The following is a 12227-nucleotide window of genomic DNA, read 5'->3' on the forward strand; positions in this document are numbered from 1 at the left end:
TTAAGTTATTTTCCAACAAAACATAAAGTATCTAATTCAACTCCATTGAATGAAAAAGGACCAAATTTAAGCTCGGATTTCTAAGAGTAGAATCATCTCCGAGGTTCCAATCATAACCTATCACATTCAGGACATGCCAAGAGAAAGAAAGGGTAAGCCTTACATGCATGTGTCACGTATCGTCTAGCTATGCTTATTTGTCCAAACTTGTTAATCTACATACAAAGAATTCACACAATCATTTAATCCATTGTTATTCACTTGTCTCAATTTTTCAAATAAATTCACTTATATTCTAAATTTCGACATCTCCCGTAAATACACCGTCCCGAGAATATGGCTTGGCCCAAACCAACATCAACAACAACAATACCAACATCAATTATAATGTTTCCATCTCAAAATATCTCATAAAACCCACATCTTGTTTTCCAACTTTCATAAGTAAACAACTCGACATACAATCATTTAATCACGCTTTCGTCGTACTTAAACCGGTATTAACACAAATGAAGAAGATTCATACCTTTATCCCTTTAATATTGCTTTATCTTTACTTTTCCACGCTAATTTTAGGCCACCACACGCCGTTATACGATTCTCAGCCGAAAACTATACACTATATCAGATTTGGAATTGGGAAATTATACGGTTTGGGCTAAAAATTTAGTGGTGGAAAGTTGGGGGATTATTACTTAAAATTTGGGATGTTTTTTTGACTGTTTTGGCTGAAAAATGGGGGTTAAACCCCTTTTTTTATAAGGTTCTGGATTCTGCCCAGAACCGACATAAAAAGCTTCTGCGCGTTCGCGCCCCCTTTGGGCGCGTTCGCGCAGAGTTAAATTTTCTGACTGCGCCTTCGTTCAGTAAAATGGTCATAACTTTTGATCCCGATATCGTGTGAGGGCCCACGACCTATGGTTGGAAATCTCTTGCAATTATCTACAACTTTTATTTCTAGGGGTGTTCCCAAATTCCAAACTTATAATGCCGTTTTTGCCCCTCCAAGTCAGATCATCCGGAAACGTTCCCTTAAATCGTCCTTTTGGAGGCTTACACTCATTTTGGCTTATGGGTCCTTCTTAGGACTTTCTCAACCTTCCATGTACCACTCATATGTCTATTCACATGTCTTTTATAACGCTCCGACGTGTGGGCCCCCCACTTGGCGATATTAGAACTTCTTAGTAAGCGTCATATGAACCAATTCACCTCATATGGTCTCCGGATGTCACGTATAGGTTGATATTACATTCTTATAGCACAACCTTCATTCCGAACATGATTCTCAAATTTTTGTTCAGCGCGTTCGCTACGTGGGGGCACGTTCGCCGCTGTATACGCCCTTTGGCCTTCTCGCGTTTGCGCCACTCGGCAGCGCGTTCGCGCGAACCGTTTTCTGGCTTGCCCCTCAAAATTGTAATGTTCATATCTCTCTTACCCCCGATGTCGATTGAGGTGCGCTGTTGCGTTGGGAACTAGACTTCCCGAACTTCACTTTCAACTTTTGATTTACTTCAAAACCCTCCAATATACTAGAACATACCATTTCTTCCATTTAGGCAAAATTTTCGTATCAGACCTTGCCCTTAACATTCCACGACTACCTCGAAATATCCGAACGTACAAAGTACGGGCTTTAACACATATGGAATGGTTGGAGACCATAAGAGGATGCGCAGGACGAGGCAGACTTGCTCGGTGAAGAGACAGGAAGTGCATCACAGCCCTAGAAATAGGATAGGCTTGGAATGCTGCTTTGGAAGTATTTTGTGGGTTAGTTGATAGTAATCATATATGTATATATGAAGGCGTAGGATACCCAATGCATGATTGTATCGGTGGACATTTGAGTCCGGCAATGGCTACGATATAAAAAGCATTAGCCGAGCAAAGTGCAGAAGATCGAGTAACCGCAAGAATAAATGGTATAAGTGTTGCAAAGTAAGTACATGTTATTATTTCACTATAGGTGGAGATTAGAAATTCTAGTATAACGATAGTTGAGTAGATGGAAAACGAAGAGATCAAAGTGTCGAAGGAAGAAGGTGAAAGGTAAAGCCTCGGTAAAGAAAAGCATAGGTTTGCAATGATGTTGGGGTGAGAGACCTATAAAAAGGAGTGGATGTGTGACTATATTAATATAGTTAGAGGTTCGATGAACAAGGATAGGGAGAGTAAAAATTTGTAATGATTACAGTTAGGAACAAGGTAGCGACGCTTAAGGAAAAATGGACGCGCAGCTACAACACAAACACATAGTTAAGAAGGAATTACGCACAAGTGAACTAAGTAAACGAAAGGACGAATAGTGGATGGAAGGGTGTGGAAATGTGGACAAAAAATGAGGACATCGACGGAAAGTAAAAGAAAAACCTAGGACAAGAAGTTTTCGACATGTTAGGCACGGAGTTGGGAGGAAGACAAGGAATAAGGTATAGGCGAAAATTTCTGAGAGAAAGGGACGGTTGGCGTATAAGGAACCCTTAAGAGGGGGGGGGGGGAAACGGAGTTATAGGGTTCAAGTCAAAGGAAGGAAACTTATTAGCCTGGAGCCGGAGGCTTAAACCCATATTGGCTTATCAAGGGGATACACGTAAAAGAAGAAGGAACGAGTTGGTGTAGTGGAATAGGAAACCTATGACATGAAATGAGAATTCAGAAAGGTCAAGGAGAATAAGGTAAAGGATAAGGAACGGGCATAAGAGAGAAGAGCGTCTATAAACGGGACCCTCCCAAGTATTATAAACCCCATGAGATCAATTGAACATTCGAGGACGAATGTTCTAAAGGGGAGGATGTTATGGCTTTGTGTTTTGTACATTCGGATAATCCGGGATAATTGCAAGAAGTTAAAGGCAAGACCATTTCCAAAATTGTTTTAGTAGACAAGTTGTTGGTGAATATTAATTATGACTATTATTAGTGTGAAAATATTGAGAAAGGCCAAGGGTAAAAAGGGAAATTCGCAAAATGGCCCGTGGTAATATCATGGAAGTCTAAGGGTAAAATGATAATTTCACAGGTGTTCAAGAAAATTCTTGAAAATCCCAAGTTGGCCGTGTGGCATGTGTGGCATATGTCCACATTTCTATTAATTAGTGGGGGCTAATTACAATTATAAGGACATATGGACCAAAGCTTACAAAGGAAGACATTTAGTCTTCCTTATTCATTTTTAAGAAAATTCAAGAAAATGGAAGAATTTTCTAGAGAAGGAAAGAAAGGGATCATGTGGCCATACTTTTATTTTGAGGGGCTTATTTATAAATATGGAAAATTGGTGGAATACATGTATATATATATATATGGGGTCATCTTAATTCAAGAAATGGGAGAAAGAAAGAGAAAAAAGAAGAAGAAGAAGAGAGGAATATAGTGGGTTCGGCCATGGTTCCAAAAATGGGAGCCATGGAAGATGATCAAAATAAATTATTTTCTTCCACTTTTCCTACCTAATGGAAGGTCCTCAACAACATGGAGTGGTTGTTGGAACAAGCAAAGCATTTGTTGTGCAAGTTTGGAGCCTAGTCAAGTAAGAAAAGTTAAGTAAAAAGGTATGTATTCAATCTTTCACATGTTTTGGATAGTTGTGAGTATTGTAGTATGTAGAAAGGGATGGAAATCATGAAAATATGGAAGTTTCGTGGGTGGCCGTGAATCCATGGTGCTGGCCGTGTGTGTGTGTGTTGTTGCATGAAAGAATGATGAACTAATTTTATGCAGTAAGTTGGCTGTTGTAATGTATAGAAATGGATGCGAATTCATGGAAATATGTATGTAGTGTCATGGTCGAAAATGATGATGTTTTGATAAGTTACGACATCAATTGATTTCATTTGACATTCTAGTTGATGTTGTTGTGGATTCTATGATGAAACATGAAGGTTTGATAACTTGGGAGAAAAATTGAGGTTGTGGCCGTGTGTTGTGCAGTTAGTGAGTGTGTGTGTGTATGCATGGCCGTGTATAATTGTTGTTATGGTGTGGATTCTATGTTGCTAATAAAAGCTTAATGATCTTAATGAAGTCGTAGTAATGGAGACTTGTTTTAGAGGTTTATGTAAATTGAATTGAATATAAATGGAATGTTATTGGTTTTGTTATTGGTGGTTTGGCCGGGTTGAATTCCCGGATTGTTGTTGATTAAATTGGCCAAGTTGAACTTGGTGGGATGGAGTATTTACGGAAATGCTGAAATTTCGGTAGGCAAGTGTTACCTTAAGATTCAACTTCTAAATGCTCTAATTGACGATTGGTAAATGTGACCAAATTGCAGATTTTGGTGAACTTGGAACTGGGATTTGGAGTAGCGTAAGGGCGGAAAAGGTATGTAAGGTTTCACCTTCCTTTCTTGGCATGTCTTAGACGTAGTAGGTTTGGACACGGGCCTCGGGGACAATTCCTTCCCTAGAAATCCGAGATTAAAATTAACCCTTTTTCATTCAATAGAATTGAATTAAAATTTCGCATAAAATGTTGGAAAGTTACTTAAACACCTAGAACTCGCATAAATAGGACCCGACTACCTTAAAACTCTCATAAGTGACGTCTTGGAATGTAACATATGTAAATTGTGTACGCCACCTCATTTGACTCGAGTGGGCCCACTGTTCCGGATTTTCTTTATTGCTCCGTTTATCAAACGATAAGTGTTGTAACTATTCTAATGAGAATATTTCTATGATGATAATGATAACGATGATGTAAGGAAGAGGATATGTCTATGATAAGTATGACAAGAATGATTCCATGACTAAGAGCCTTAAGTCAAGAATCCAATGCGAGTATGAAAGTGTTTAACTAGTTCTTGATCCTTAATTCTACTCCTTAGTTATGATACTATTTTCTAAAGATTTCAAAGCATACAAATTAACGTTTATGATGTCCATGATTTCATTCCATGTTTTCTTTTAATATTACTTTTCGTTGATAGTCTCGTCTTTATGATAATCGTTCGTCAGGTGAGACATGATGACCCTGGTTACTCCATAATGAAATTGGAAGTTTCCGACCTTATCTCACTCCGATGGATACATGATTTTCTTTGGGCTCTCATGCATGCTGTATATGAGATATGTATATGTACATGGGGTGGGGGAAGGGATACATGGGGAATGGGAAGGGAAACATGTTTCATTGCCACCAGTCAGCCGGTTTATCATCCCGGACGCGGGATGGGACGCGGGATTTATGGGCGAGCCGGATATTTCGGCGCAATGTGGGCGAGCCGGCTCATTGTGCTATGATACTACATGATATACTATGACTTGATATGATATAACACGATATGATATGATATGATATGATACGATACTATATGTTAAGACATGACATGACACAAGTTCTATTTTCTACGTCTATGAAAAGAAATGTTTTTTTTTTTCTAAAAAGGAAAGACAAGCATGCATGGTATCCAGCCAAAAAGGCATTCACATGTACAGGTTATCCTCTTATCTCATCACATGTTCTATGATCCCATGGTATTGTTATCCATACCTATGTTCCTGTTAGTATTATTTTTCATGCCTTACATACTCAGTACATTGCTCGTACTGACCCCTCTTCTTCGGGCTGCATTTCATGCCGCGTGTACACTCGGACAAGTAAGAGCTATTGTAGAAGACGTTCAAATAAGTTGGTAGACTCCATTTGTAGCCGGGAGTCTTCGCCGAGTCAAATTAAATGTCTTGTGCGGTTGTTCGAAGTTAGAGACTTTGCGGACGTAGTCGTGTGTCTAGAGTGTCGAGTTTGAGAGTGGGTCCATTAGCTAATATATGTTTTTATTACGCATTATGTTACAGAGTCCTTACGCTTACGGGCTGTGTTTAAATTGAGAAACGACAAAAAGAAATTTTGAAAATTTCACTATGTATTTTACCTTTATTTGATTTAAGCACCCAAAGAGAATATGTGAGTAATAACAGTCAGCGGGTTCGCTCGGCTCCGAATATGGGGTCGGGTGCCCATCACACCCTGGTAAGATCAGGGTGTGACAATTTTCAACTTCTAATTATATCACTTTTGGTCCCAAATTTTCCTAAGTGTTCCATACCAATAAACTCATGAACAACTTATGACTCGAAATCAAATCGAAGATCAAAAAGTCTCGACTTTGTATCCCGGAATGGTTTTGTCCCTAACTTTCCATAGTTAAACCGGATTGTCTCAACGTACAAAAATGCGGGATATAACATCCTTCCCCCCTTTAGAACATTCGTCCTCGAATGTTCAACTAGTCTTATAAAGCCGTATAAGGATCTCGGGGGAAGTTCCTTTTATCACCATAGCATGCAGCCGTATCTACCAATCATATTCCTTCTTTCCTTCTTTATCTCGTTATCAGTTTCTCGAATCATCTCTTTATCTTTAACTCGAACTCTTTTATTGTTCCTTTGCTTAGATCTCGCCTTTCAACTTTCCGGTCACACATTATGTTGCAATCCTTACACCTTACACTTGCATTTCTCGCATCCGCTTCCCCCCTTTAGGGGTGTGCTTATATCATTACCCGATTATATTTGCCTTATATCCGCATTTCCCATTTCAAGTAAACGGTACTTTGATCCTGATGTTCCAATTCCTCGACCTTCCATCTACTCACTTTCTTCCTTTTTTCCACATGTCATTGCATTCGAACTCGTCCAAACTTGACTTGTAATAACCACAACATCGCCTTGTCTTATAATATTTGTGCCATCTATACACCGTTGCTCACTTGAGCTTCGTTAGTCTATCAATTAATGCCTTCCCTATACCGCCACGTTGGTTGCCGAATCACACATATCCGCTAATAGAACCTGTGTATGAGACATTACACACTACTCAAACATGTAGTCGCTATCGTCTCACTTACAAAATATTTCAACCTTGTTCGAACTCACCCCAATTCCAAAATTGTGATACATCTTCTTCCTCTTTACCGGTCTAATCTGCCTCGTTCTACGTGACCACTTAAGGTTCCGACCTACTCCGCACACTCTAACTTCCTTTGGATTACTCTAACTTCTCATTTGCCTCTTTCGTCTGAATTTGTGAGATTTTCAGAAAACTTCCCAGGGGGTCACCCATCCCAAAATTTCTCTCCCAAAGACGTTTAACCTCAAAATTTTGATGAAATACGGTGCCTTAATATTAATCTAATAGCGTTGTGTGTCACCGCATGACCTTCAAAGACGCAACTGGAGTAAATTAATGCCTTACCGTTTTCAAAACGTTCTCACGACACAATTACCGTTTTACCCTTTCTCGATCCTCCGTGTTCACCTTTCACTTACGAATACGATTACCTTCCGTCCTCGACTTCCAGATTCACTATAATGGTAAACATACCTTAATCGCCTTAATTTATGAATACTCGATTATCGGTCCTTAAATTTTCGCTTACGGCTATTAAATATCAACCATACAGCAATATACATGCATAACAACATACATCTCAATAAGGATTCATATACCTGTAGCCGCATCTGGTGACGCTCCTTGCTCCTGTCTATCGGCCAACGCATATAGGCGGTTCGAAGGACCGCTAAACCGGAGGCTCGCCACGGCCTCTACCACGGCTGCCGGTGCGGCATACCCCGCCCGTAGGGCGCATAGTGCGCGAAGAGGATGAACCGCAACCGACCCGGTAGGCCGAGTCAGCACCACTCGGGTTACCCAAAGACGGACACTCCCTCATGATATGGCCTTGACGGCCGCAAGCAAAACAAGCACCCGTAGCGTAACGGAACTCCCCCGGATGGCGCCTGCCGCACTGAGGACACTGAGGCATAGATAGCCTCGCCTGACTCAAACCTCTGCTCGACTGCGAACCCGAAGCCCTGAAGCTCGGACCGCTCCCGAATACCCGGCCTCTCCCGCTCTTTCCCCGCAACCGTGGGGGTGTGCTCGCGCCGGCCGGGGAGGATACTCTGCGTTATATCGTCGTCGAGGCTGCTCGCCTCGAAACTCTCCGTACCCGGCGCAGATCTAGCCCTCTTGGGCCGGCCCCCATCATAATCTCTATCGGCCGACGCCCCTCGTGTCGCTCCTCCATACCCGGGCATGTGCTCGAATCCGTGCGATGTCCATCCGTCCGGGCCGCCATCACCGTACAACTGTCAACCAAGTAATCATCCGGCCCTATCACATACGTAGGGCATCCGGTCGGTCATATCGGCTACATAAGCGGGCGCATACCGCCGGCCGGGGAATCAAACTCCAGACTATACCCGGACACCCCGCCCTCTGCTTTAGCGCAGGAATCGTCCACCCCCGGCCCGCCTCGCCTCCGAGGTAGAAAATGGGCCAGAAGGCCTCCGTAAACTCGCCCCATACTGCTGGAGGGGCACCCTCTCCTCTGGATAACATCCAAGACTCGTACCAGTTAGCCGCTACATCGTGCAACCGATAGGATGCCATCTCCACCGACTCTGTCTCGGAAGCACTAATCAATCGCGTGTACGCCGCATCCGCCGGATGAACCCCCGAGGGTCCCTCGCGGGCTTTGACCCGAAAAACTCGTGGGCCACAAAGTAGAAAATCGTGGGCCGACTATCGCTATCATATCTACACGATCATCCCCCGATCCGTCGCTCGTGGACCCGGGCCGCCACCAATCGGGTCAATAACCGCACCGCATCTCGCAAGGTCCCATCCTCCGCCCCCGGGGAAGCCGGAGGCGCGTGCACTCGAACCTCGGGGCCGGCGCGGAGCCGCCCCCCCTGCGCCGTGCCGCCGCTCCAAGCCCCTCAACATCGGGGCAGCAGCCGAACCGGCCGTCGGGGGCACACATCCGTACGAGGCTCGGGCACGGGCCCTAGTAACTCCGGGGCCCGCCGGTCTCACCAACCGCTTGCGGACTTGCCTTCTCCGGGCACTGTGGCCTTCCTCTGAGGCATCGCTCGAAACATAACATTTCGTTAGGCAGAGTCATCCTGATAACACAGCTCTATCGCACGATCTAAGATCAGAAGGAAAGATAACACCCTAAATGTCCTGTAGTCTCCTGTTTATAGATGTGGTGCACAACACAACGATAAACAAGACTCTACGAGACACGGTCTGTAGACATTCCGAGGACGAACTGCTCTGATACCACTTCTGTCACGACCCAACCCCGTAGGCCGTGACTAGTGCCCGAGTTGGGCACCCAAACACATTCATCAAATCCGAATCGCAAACAGATAGCTTATACGCATACAAATGTCAGACGCTGTCTCAAATGCAAACATATATATATCAGTTTCGGGAAAGGCTATCAAGTGGCGCGTCGGCCCAAGACATATACAAAAGCAAGCCGACAAGGGCCGCCACGGACGAATAGGATCGCCCGAACATACAACATATAAACACACACAGACAGATAGGCCTAACCCACATATACGTCTACGGCACTCTAAACGGACCAACGAGAATCATATGACGGGACGGGGGCCCCGCCGTACCCCTGAACAAACAAATACATATGCAACGAACGAATATGTACCAAAAGGTGGGCTCCGGAACAAGGAGCACTCCAAGACCGCTGATGGAAATCCTAAACCGGCGGATCACCAAAATCGTACCGCGGGTATGAAACGCATCCCCCGAAGAAGCGGGCCGGCACGGAATATGTACCGAGCATGTAAAGCATGAAATACAATAGGCGTAATCGTACTTTAAATAAGGAGTAGGAGCCATGGATACAAGAACGTGAAACCACAAAACTTACCTTCAGAACATAATTCATACATGTTCATATCATATACCAATCAGACAATCATTCTGCACATGCGTATACATATAGCGTGTCCCGTCCCTCTAGCGAGAGACTCGGTAAGTAAGATCATATCATCATCCCATATATACATACATATAGCGTGTCCCGGCCCTCTAGTGAGGGACTCGGTGTATAGCGTGTCCCGGCCCCCTAGTGAGGGTCTCGGTGTATAGCGTGTCCCGGCCCTCTAGTGAGGGTCTCGGTGTATAGAATCATGTCATCATCATATCATCATATACATACATATCATATCAGACTTCGGAACCCATGGTTACGTACCAAAATCATATGCATAGAAATCTTCATTTCAAACTCGACAAACGATTAAGTAATCATACTCGGGGGTTGAAATCATAGCCACATGAAGTTCTTTTAAAAATAGGTCGTTGGAATCAAACATAGAAAAGTCGCGGGACCCACGGACGAGCGTCAACCCAATCCGGGCCCGCCCGTGAAATCTAAAGTCATCATATGTTATCGAATCATTATTATAAACTCAAAAGATAAGTAACTGATCGTACTTGAAATCGGGATAATAGTCATATCATATCCTTTTAAAAGTCGCAAGTACATAAAGGAGAATCGCTGGACCCACGAACGGGTGTCGACCCGAGCTGGGCCCGCCTATTGAAATCATAGTCATCATACATCATGGAATCATTTTTGAGCATATCGAAGCGATCCGGTTCTGTCTGTGAAAGTTACGAACTTTCGTAGTTTCCGGAATCATTTAGGAGCAAACTCTTTTTTAAAAATCATACTTTTAGGCAACTTTTGAAACTTAGTCATACAAAAGACATAAGGGCCAATATTTCATCAAATCATGCATACGAAGACTAAGAAACAAATAAGAATCACAGACATGGTCGGATCGCGAGAGTAGAATTTTCTCGAGGCTCGTGTCATAGCCTATTTACGACTAAGGCATGCCAAAAGAAGGAATGGTTGCGCTTTACATACCTCGATCGCACTCAACGCCTAATCAAACTCAAGATAATGCCAACCTACGTCTCGGGCTGCCCAAGGTCTACAAACAAGTCATAATATGCCAAACATTAGCTAGAGACATTTGGGCATTTAATTCCAATTTAGCACTTAATTCTACGTAAATTAAAAGATTTCCCTGAATAGACCACCCCCGAGAATTTAACTTGCCACAATCAACAACAACAACAACAACAACCAACCTAGCAACATCAATAATCAATCCGAAAGGCAATATAACATTAATAAGCCTCTTTTCCATCATTCAACAACATTCATAAATTCAATTCAACGGCTTACCTTCAAGCCAACATCGACGCTTATACATTCAAATACTAAACCGAACCCATACCAACAATATTCAAGAACATTTTAAAGCAATTCATATAACATTTCAAACAATCCAACAATTTCTCCAATCCACCCGAAATCAGTCCCCAAACCCGAGAACCTCACTTTAACACATTCCTCATTTTCAAATCATGATTTGCATCAACAATTCACATATTCTAACAATGCTATTCTCATCAATATACAAATTACATTAAATACACAATAATCTTCAAATCAGCCCATACAATTACAACATCAATCTAGAGTCATTAAAAGCTCATTTCCAACATAGAATTCATAACGACGACGACTAAAACGTTAAGCGATATTAATGCGTTCTTCGTCACATAACATGACCCATTTTCACCCAACACTACACATATACAAATATGGATGATTCTCAATCATTTCTTCACCCTACAATGATCACAACATGCTAACTAAGCTTTAATTCATAGCTTCAACACAACACAACACAACACCCACTTGCACGGCTAGCTACACCATACACACAACTCACTTCCAACATACTATTTTTCATGATATTCATCCATTTTAACATACTACAACATGCATACAACCTTTATAACATATAAAACATGATCAAATCTTACCTTTCTTCCTTCAACTTCACAATAGGCTAGGGTTTGCGATAATGAAAACTAGCGGGTTGATCGCTCCAACAACATTTTCACGCTACTTAGGGACCTCCAATTAGTGGATTAGCACCAAAGAAATAATTTTTGGATGGCTCAAATTGAAGTTGATTTTTTTAGCTTGTGGCCGAGAGCCCCTCTTTGATGGTTCTTCAACTTCTACTTTTTTTTTTTAAGTGTTGAAATGATAAAAGATGACTTAGATTTCATATTTTAAGCTCCCACAAGAATTGCACATGTGCTCATGGCCCACACACATGTGTTGGACCAATAAAAATTGTCCACAAAGTGTGGACCATTCAATGTCGCACGACCAAAGGGCCAAATAATGCATGATTTTCAACTTCCAATTATATCAATTTTGGTCCCAAATTTTTCTAAGTGTTCCATACTGTCACGACCCAACCCCGTGGGCCGCGACTAGCGCCCGAACTGGGCACCCGTACGTGCTAACACACAGTATCGCTTATGTTAACAAGAAAATCAATAAGGTAATAACTCAAATATTTTAG

Source organism: Lycium ferocissimum, chromosome 12 (assembly GCF_029784015.1).
Source record: "Lycium ferocissimum isolate CSIRO_LF1 chromosome 12, AGI_CSIRO_Lferr_CH_V1, whole genome shotgun sequence".
NCBI classification, from domain to species: Eukaryota; Viridiplantae; Streptophyta; class Magnoliopsida; order Solanales; family Solanaceae; genus Lycium; species Lycium ferocissimum.